The following is a 9,653-nucleotide window of genomic DNA, read 5'->3' on the forward strand; positions in this document are numbered from 1 at the left end:
GGGGGAGGGAGGGGAAGGCGACTTGGAGCGAAATGCCCATTGATTTACATTGGGTCGTTCACAGGCGTTCGAAGCGGGGCGTGGGGTGGAACCCACACATAAAATTTCCTTTTGTATGTTTATGCTTTGCTATGGAAATATACGTTTAAACTTATTCATTGTCCCCGTTTTTCATTTTTTTTTTTTTCTTCTTGTTTTGCTGCTTCTACGATTTCCAAATCAGCAGAGACATTTTTGGCTTTGTTTTGTTTTCTGTAATGGTTGCATGGGACTATTTTTATAACGCACATTTTCTTGTTTCCCGAAATAGTTTTTTTTTTTTCTTTCTTTCTCAAATAACGTTAAAAAACATTCAACTGAATACATTTTAAAGATCTTATTGGCTTTATTTGATTCACAAATCCAGCAGCATCCCCGCCAGCAGCTAAAAAGGCAATTTAAGGTGCTGTGCAAATGGAAGACTTTTATAAGCAGAAGGAGTGGAGGATCAAAGAGCGCCAGGAAGTTATACCAGCAGAAACCTGTTTGCGTCAAGGTCAACTTCCTTTAGGACAGTAAGGGTTCATCACACATACTAGCTCATTAGTGCTTACTGGGTCCTTTCCAGGTTTAAGATTCTATTCCTGGGAGAGGCTGAAACCAGGTAAGGTAGTAAGTTTCAGTGTGTTGACCTGGGGCTTAGCACCAGTGGCTTCCTTTGGTGCCTGTTGTCTTAACAACAGAAAAATTAGTTTCGATTCCATTGCAAAAATCATCTCTCACGGCGTGACCTTTAGTCCTTCATCTTTTTTGATCTCAGTGACCTGCAAAATGAAGCATGATTGCTAAGATCCCATGCAGCTCTTAAATCGTATGACTCGATAAATCAATTTCCTGCAGTATTTAGAAACGGCTTTTAGACAAAATATCTGGAATAAGGAAATAAAGAGACATGGGAGAAAAGGAATCCCTAAGAGAATTATTTGCTGCATTACCTAACACAGCCTCTTCTTTGAAAACTTCTCCAATGAAAGAAGAGGTCATTATTACCAGGGTCATCAAGAGGAAGCATCAATAGTTTCAGTAATTAGGATGTAGGAGTGAGGGCTACCTTTACTTAATTGCAGATTTAAGCACAGTTCTTATTTGTCAATGTCATGCTTCATTTTAGTTTTAAACCAAAGCATCTTTTATTCTGGCACAGAAAGCAGTGTATATTCTATATCTGAATTGAAACAACCAGTTTTCTTTTCTTTTTTTTTTAATTTTCTGCAAATAGACATTTAGGGGCAATTTGGTCTTCCCTGGTGGCTCAGTGGGAAAGAATCCGCCTACCAGTGCAGGAGACAAGGGTTTGATCCTGGGTTGGGAAGATTCCCTGGAGTAGGAAATGGTAGCCCATTTCTTGCCTGGAAAACTCCATGGACAGAGGAGCCTGGGGTCGCAAAAGAGTCACACCCGACTGAGTGACTAAACAATAAGAACAAATCTGATTAAGAATGAATTGTTCTGGGACATCCCTGGTGGTCCAGTGGTTAAGAGTCCACTCTGAAAAGCAGGGGACTTGAGTTTGATCCCTGGTCAGGGAACTAAGATCCCATTCCTAGGGACAACTACTAAGCCTGGGTGCTCTGGAACCATGGGCACAACTAGAGAGAATCCCTCGGGGTGCAACTAAGGCCCAACACAGCCAAATAAATAAATGTATTTTTAAAAACTGAATTATTGCAGCAAACTTTTTATCATTTATCACATGTCAACTTCCAGCACACGTTGGAAATAAAATATAGTGCCTTTCCTCAAGGAACTTAAAATCTAGCAGCTGGAATATAAACAGTTGCATAAATAAAAATAATGATAAAATAATCGCCACCATTTATTGAGCACTCAGGCTCCCCTAGTGGCTCAGATGGTAAAGAATCTGCCTATAATGCAGGAGACCCCAGTTCAATCCCTGGGTCTAGAAGATCCCTTGGAGAAGGACATGGCAACCTACTTCAGTATTCTTGCCTGGAGAATTCCAGGGACAGAGAAACCTGGTGGGCTACAGACCATGGGGTCGCAAACAATGGGATGTGACCGAGTGACAATCACTTCACTTCATTGAGCACTTACTTATTGAATATACTTTGTCACTTGACCTACAGCCCACATATCTAATCATCAAGACATCAAAGACTGCAAAGTATTGTGCTTAACCTGTTCTTTAAAAGACAATTTTTAAGAGCAGTTTTAGGTTCACAGCAAAATTAAGAGAAGTTACAGTGATTTTCCACGTTTCACCTGCTCCCACACATGCATAATCCCCATTATCAACAAATGCTACAGTTGATGAGCCTACATTGACACGTCATAATAACTCAAAGGTTACAGTTTATGTTAAAGTGAAAGTGCAAGTTGCTCAGTCGTGTCCAACTCTTTACAACGCTATGGACTGTATGCTGCTGCTGCTGCTTAGTCGCTTCAGTCGTGTCCAACTCTATGCGACCCCATAGATGGCAGCCCACCAGGCTCCTCCGTCCCTGGGATTCTCCAGGCCAGAACACTGGAGTGGGTTGCCATTTCCTTCTCCAATGCATGAAAGTGAAAAGTGAAAGTGAAGTCGCTCAGTTGTGTCCGACTCCTAGTGACCCCATGGACTGCAGCCCACCAGGCTCCTCCATCCATGGGATTTTCCAGGCAAGAGTACTGGAGTGGGCTGCCATTGCCTTAGTCCATGGAATTCTCCAGGCCAGAATACTGGAGTGGGTAGCCTTTCCCTTCTCCAGGGGATCTTCCCAACCCAGAATCAAACCCCCCAGGTCTTCTGCATTGCAGGTGGATTCTTTACCAGCTAAGCCACAAGGGAAGCCAAAGAATACTGGAGTGGGTAGCCTATCCCTTCTTCAGGGGGTCTTCCCGACCCAGGAATTGAACCAGGGTCTCCTGCATTGCCTGTGGATTCTTTACCAACCAAAAAACAGTTTATGTTAGGGTTTACTCTTTTTTAAAAAGCCTTTATTGACTTTGTTACAATATTGCTTCTGTTTTATGTTTTGGTTTTTCTGAACCAAAGACATAAGGGATTTTAGTTTGCTGACCAAGAATGGAACCCTCACTCCCTACATTGGAAGGCAAAGCCTTAACCATTGGACAGCTCCGGAAATCTCTTGGGTTCACTCTTGGTGTATTTTTCTTTGGACAAATGTATAATGACATGCATCCATCATTATGGTATCATACGTAGTATTTTTACATCCCTAAAAACCCTCTGTTCTCTGCCTATTCATTCGTCACCCACATATCACCCCTGAAACAGCTAATCTTTTATTGTTTCCATTGTTTTGCCTTTTCCAGGATGTCATACAGTATGTATGAATCATGCAGTATGTAACCTTTTCAGATTGGCTTATTTCACTTAGTAAAATGAGCTTAAGTTTCCTCCATGTCTTTTCATAGTTTGGTGGCTATTTCTTTTTAGCACTGAATAATATTCCATTCTTGGACAGCAAGGAGGTCAAACCAGTCAATCTTAAGGGAGATCAACCCTGAATATTCACTGGAAGGACTGATGCTGAAGCTGAAGCTCCAATATTTTGGCCATCTGATGCAAACAGACAACTCATTGAAAAAGTCCCTGATGCTGGGAAAGATCAAGGGCAGAAGGAAAAGATGGTGTCAGAGGATGAGATGGCTGAACAGCATCACTGATGCAATGGACAAGATTTGGGCAAGCTCCGGGAGATGGTGAGGGACAGGGAAGCCTGGTGTGCTTCAGTCCCTGGGATCACAAAGATTTAGATGCAACTGGGCAACTGAATAACAGCAATATTCCATTGTCTGGATGTATTACAGTTTGTTTATCCTTTCACCTAATGAAGAGCATCTTCACTGCTTCCAAATTTTAGCAGTTGTGAACAAGATTGCTATAAACATTTGTTTGCAGGATTTTGTGTGGATGTAAGTCTTCAAATCCTGTGGGGAAATACTAAAACCCACGATGGTTGGATTCTATAAGAGAATGTTCAGTTTTGTAAGAAAACACAAAACTGTCTTCCAAAGTGATTGCACAGTTTTGCATTGCCAGCATCAATGAATGAGCGTTCCTGTTGCTCCATATCTTCGCCAGCTTTTGGTATTGTCAGTGTTTTGGATTTTGGCCACCCTAAATGTGTGTTTTGGTATCTCATTGTTTTAATTTGCATTTCCTCAATGACATATGATTTGAGGCATCTTTTCATATGCTCATTTGCCATCTGTGTATCTTCTTTCATGAGACATCTGTTAAGACTTTTAGTCCATTTTTTAATTAGGTTGTTTTCTTGTTGTTGTCTTGAGAGTTCTTTGTATATTTTGGATAACAGTACTTTATCAGATGTATCTTTTGCAAGTCAGTGTGTGACTTGTCTTCTCATCCTCTTGATGTTACCTTTACAAGAGCAGAAGTTTTGAATGTTAATGAAATCTAGCTTATCAATTATTTCTTTCATGGATTGTACTTTTGGTATTGTATCTAAAAGGTCATTGTCATACCCAAGGTCATCTACATTTTCTCCTATGGTATCTTTTTTGAACTGTATATTTTGAATTTTACATTTAGGTCTGTGATCTATTTTGGTATAAACTCAATAAACATTAAGGTGTAAGCTCAATAAACATTCTTATATATAATAATTCTTCTATATAATTTATGCTTATATCTGCCTTAAAAATATTCGTAGATTTTTTTGAGATATGGTTGATTTACTACCTGGCTGTGTCTTAGCTTTTACAACCTAGATGTGTCTGACCTCTCATGCCAGGCTGTAAAAATCCCATTTTTGGGATTTCATACCTGTGAAAAGACTTTCAGCTGGAAAAATCATTACCCTTCTATAAGATATTACTTTAAATATATGGATCAGGATTTTGGGGACACAGGTCTTGCTGGAAAACGGTAACTTGTAAAGATTTTTTTTTCTTTTTTTAGAATTAATTCTAAGAGATGTTTTATAATGCATAAAATGAAAGTGACCTGTCAGAGTGGATAAAGATGCCTTGTACAGAAAGATGACATGTTTAGAGAACATGTTATTTATTGCAATTGGCACCCAATCTCATTTGCTATGGTCAGTGGGGACATTCCATGAGTAGATACATAAATGAAACCAATGAAATGAGACATTTCTCACTGAAAAACAGTGTGTGGTAGTGGAATGAGGGTGTCCTGGAGCCAGAAGACCAGAGTTCTTGTGTTGATTGCTGTTAAATTGTTGTGTGATCTTGTACAAATCTCTTCACCTTTCCAGGGACCTATTTCTTCATCTGTGAAAGATGGTGATTGGGTAAGACAGCCTGTGAAGTCCTAGAGTCTATAGTTTATACCTATTTAGCATCATCAGCTTTTGAGATACCTAGATTTAATGAAACCAGGAAGGGAAGACAACCTGATCTTTGATGATCTGATGATGTACTTGGGGTTTATTTTCATCTCTCACTTTCTTTCTCTAGTTGACTTACCTTGTGTAAGCAAAAACACTCTGTGGTGCCTTCTTGGACAGTGTCATGAAATCAAGACCTGATGAATTAGGATAAGCAAGTAGAAGATGAATGAATATTTTGTTTTTGCATAATTCAAATTGATTTTTTGAACCACCTCCTGGTTCTGCAACATGTAGATCATACAAAAGAGAGGACTCTAGTTTTCTGGTGCCACAGATTTCAATTTTTCAGATGTAATGAAGCATTATCATTCTGTGATATACATTCACTCCTTATTTCTTTATTTACATCTCTAAATAACATCAACTTCTGATAAAGTTTCAAGGATCCAAGAAGCAAACTTCCCAACCAGCTCCACACAAGTTGCCAAAGTATTGGCTGTTCTTGCCTGCACTCTGCTCCTGTCTGATGTAGAGAATTTCCTTCTGTGAGCTCCATGGGGAGGAGCTCTTAGGACATTTCTCTGCTGCCCCTGAAGAGGATCCTCTACCTAGACACTATTTTAATTCCCTTAAACATGTTGCCAGCCAGTGTGTCTGACTCTATGCGACCCTATGTACTATAGTGCTCACCAAGCTCCTCTGTGCATGGAATTTTTCAGGCAAGAATATGGGAGTGGGTTGCCTTTAAACATAATACCCACTTATATGAAATTAATATTGCCATTTCTCCTGAATTGTCTTCCACTTTTTTCTTTTTACTTATTTACTATGCTTATCAAGACACTTTATTTCGCTCTATTTTTATTGCCTTATCTTATTGTTACTTATTTAGGCTAAGTTACAGGGCCTCCCTTGTGGCTCAGCTGGTAAAGAATCCACCTGCAATGCAGGAGATCTGGGTTTGATCCCTGGGTTGGGAAGATCCCCTGGAGAAGGGAAAGGCTACCCACTCCAGTATTCTGGCCTGGAGAATTAGTCCATGGTGTCGCAAAGAGTTGGACATGACTGAGCAAATTTCACTTTCTTTGGCTTCCCTGGTGGCTCAGACGGTAAAAGCGTCTGTCTGCAATGCAGGAGACCCAGGTTTGATCCCTGGGTTGGGAAGATCCCCTGGAGAAGGAAATGGCAGCCCACTCCAGTATTCTTGCCTGGAAAATCCCATGGATGGCGGAGCCTGGTGGGCTACTGTCCATGGGGTCGCAAAGAGTCGGACACGACTGAGCGACTTCACTTCACTTCACACTCAAAAGCAAGGACGACATCATTGTCCACTAGTCACTCCTCCTTATAAGATGACAATACCCTGTGAGTCTGAGTCTCATGTAGTCTTTCCACTTTTATTTTTATTTTGTTTTCTTGTTTTCACCAAAAACTTTGCTGAACTATGTATTCACCATTTTGTTCCACTATCTTCTGCCATTTTTCAATCTACTTCATAATTCTGTCTTCCCCAAACTTTTTATCTTTCTGAATGAACAAAGCACTCTTCCAAGTGTCTTTTACAGTCTTCCAGGGGGTTGAAATTTTTTTCCATTAAGAGAATTTTGAAAAGACTCAAATAAATGGACATCAAAGGTGCAATGTCTGGTGAATATGATAGATGACTCAGAACTTCCCAGTCAAGCTGTGACCGTTTTTGCTTGGTCATCTAAGAAACATGTGCTCTTGCATTATCTTGGTGAAAGATTATGCATTTATGTTCGATGATTCGGGCCGCTTTTCATCAAGAGCTGCTTTCAGTTGGTCTAATTGGGAGCAGTACTTGTTGGAGTTAATCGTTTGGTTAAAGAGTAATTCATATTCTGAATATCTGGAAGATTCGTGTCATAAGAAAATCTCCCCTTACTCATTAACCTGTGTATTTTTGCTCTGCTATATGTCATCATTCCAAGTTCCATGATCCATCTTAATTATTATTATGATTAGACATCTCTTCCTTTCCTATTTTGGTTATTCCCATTCTCTGTTCAGGTCACCTGCTCCCTTCACTCCCTAAATGTACTTCCTTCCTTCTAATGTTCCTGAAGCCTGCTGCTTTAACTGACAATTCCTAGGCAAGAAAGGGAGGCGTGAACTGGAGATTGGGTGACTGGCCTGATGCAAGAGGAGTCGCAAACCTCAGCGCTTATGCTGTTTTCACAGTTTCATTTTAGTCAACTGCTCATATAGAATGCTTTGTCTTATGACAGATTTGTTGTTTTGCAATGTTCTATTCGTGGTTATGTGTATGCACTCCTAATGTTGTAGTTTGAAGGAAACCATTTCTGATTCTGTGGGGCTGTGCACTTAATATCTGCATAATAAGGGATGATTACATTTGCCTGTGAGAGAATATGGATTAACAATCAACATCAATGGCATGAAAGGCCAGCAGCTGGGTGTGAATGGGATGTTTTCAGCACCACTGTCATTTATGATACAATGGATAAAAACAATTGCATTAATGAATCAAGCAGGCATTCTATTTGCATGGCTCACATTAAAGAGTAGTAAGCCTGTTTATAGAACGCGCTTACTCGACAGCCATCTGTTTATCCTTTGATGCATTTCATCTTAAAGGAAGATTTATACTAATGAAACAGTTTAAACTATCCATAAAAGTTACACTAGTATATCCCTATAAGCTCTGCAGAGCTCCTGTGCGTGGTTTTTAAAGTCTATTTAAGCTACTCGGATTGGCTTAATTTTAACAAACTGCTCCTCCTGCTTTCTGTTTCAGCCTCTGACTTTTTGTGAGCTACTTACTGTTTAATCTCAAGTCTCCTTCTCTCTGATGATGACAAGGGCGATATCAGTGTAACTCCAGAAACACCTGGATATTTCCCACCTGTTCGGTTCTTTTCCATTTGGTTTCAGATCAAGTCTTGGTGCCAGATATTGTGAGGCTGTGTCTATTACGGAGCAAATCCAGACAAACAGTCCATGAAAAATAGACAGCAGCTGCCTTGGCTGGGAAAGGAGCTCTGTCTCACCGCCAATTGCTATACACATCACATCCACAAGTATTCACTAAGTGTCTACTGACAGCTTGAAATTGGGGCATTTAAAATGTGATCCTTACCTAGAGTGGTGGGCCGGTGGTGTGGGAAGGAGGCTCAAGAGGGAGGGGACATCTGTATTTATATAGCTGATTCACTTTGTTGTAGAGCAGAAAATAACACAACATGGTAAAGCAATTATACTCTAATAAAAAAAATAATAAATTGGCTTAGGATTCTGTGTCGTTTTCATGGCCAGTGGGGTTGCCAAGTTGCCGGTCATTCCAGCCTCGGGAGGTGGCCTCCGGTGACCAGTGGCCGAACGTGAAATGTTCTTGTTCCCAGTCCTTTTGCTCCCTGTTAAGGAGCTCTGTGAATGAGCTTTATTTCTCAATCTGTGAATTAAACTCTAAAATCCTATAAACCTGAACCATATGAATTCACGTGTGGTTTGTAGGATCAAAAATACCTCTTTGCATTTTTTTTTTAAAAGAAAGACAAGCATGGTTCCTTTCCTCCTTGGAGCTCTACTAGGGAGTGGCTGGCAGTGGATTCTGACCCTTCTCTTTGCTTCTGCTTCTTCTAGGTGTTTCTTAAGCTAAGGGCCAGCTCCTGAGACATTGGGGGTTTTCCTTAGTGAGAGGGGGAGTCTGCAGTTCAGAGTGTGATCTCTGTCTGGCTGTGTGTGTGAAGTCACTTCTGTTGTTTCCAATTTTTTGTGAGCCCGTGGACTGTGGTCCACCAGGCTCTTCTGTCCATGGGATTCTCCAGACAAAAATATTGGAGTGGGGTTCCATGCCCTCCTCCAGGGCATCTTCCCAACCCAGGAATCAAATCTGCATCTCTTAATGTCTCCTGCAGTGACAGGCAGATTCTTTACCACCTGGGAAGCCTTTCTGCCTGACTAAGGGGACTAACTTTGTGGTCTTGAATTACTTCCCTGGGCCAGTCTACCGCTTCTCTATCAAGTTGGCCTTCCTCTTTTATTTATTTTTCTTTTAATATTTATGTATTTAGTTGGCTACACTGGGTTGCAGTTGCAGCATGTGGGATCTAGTTCTCCCACCAGGGATTGAACCCAGGCCACCCTGCAATGGGAGCTCGGAGTCCTAGCCAAGGACCACCAGGGAAGTCCCAAGTTGGCCTTCTTAAAGCAATATTACCTCAACCTATCTTTTGACTGAACTAATTTCTTAAGCTTTCCTGGAGAACGCCCTCAAGGCACCCTCAGCCAAACAAAATCCTTTGGTCCAAGATGATACTAAGCCATGAAAAGATGAAAAGCAGACTCTCA

The sequence above is a fragment of the Bison bison genome, unplaced genomic scaffold (assembly GCF_000754665.1).
Source record: "Bison bison bison isolate TAMUID 2011002044 unplaced genomic scaffold, Bison_UMD1.0 scf7180017864461, whole genome shotgun sequence".
Classification (NCBI taxonomy): domain Eukaryota; kingdom Metazoa; phylum Chordata; class Mammalia; order Artiodactyla; family Bovidae; genus Bison; species Bison bison.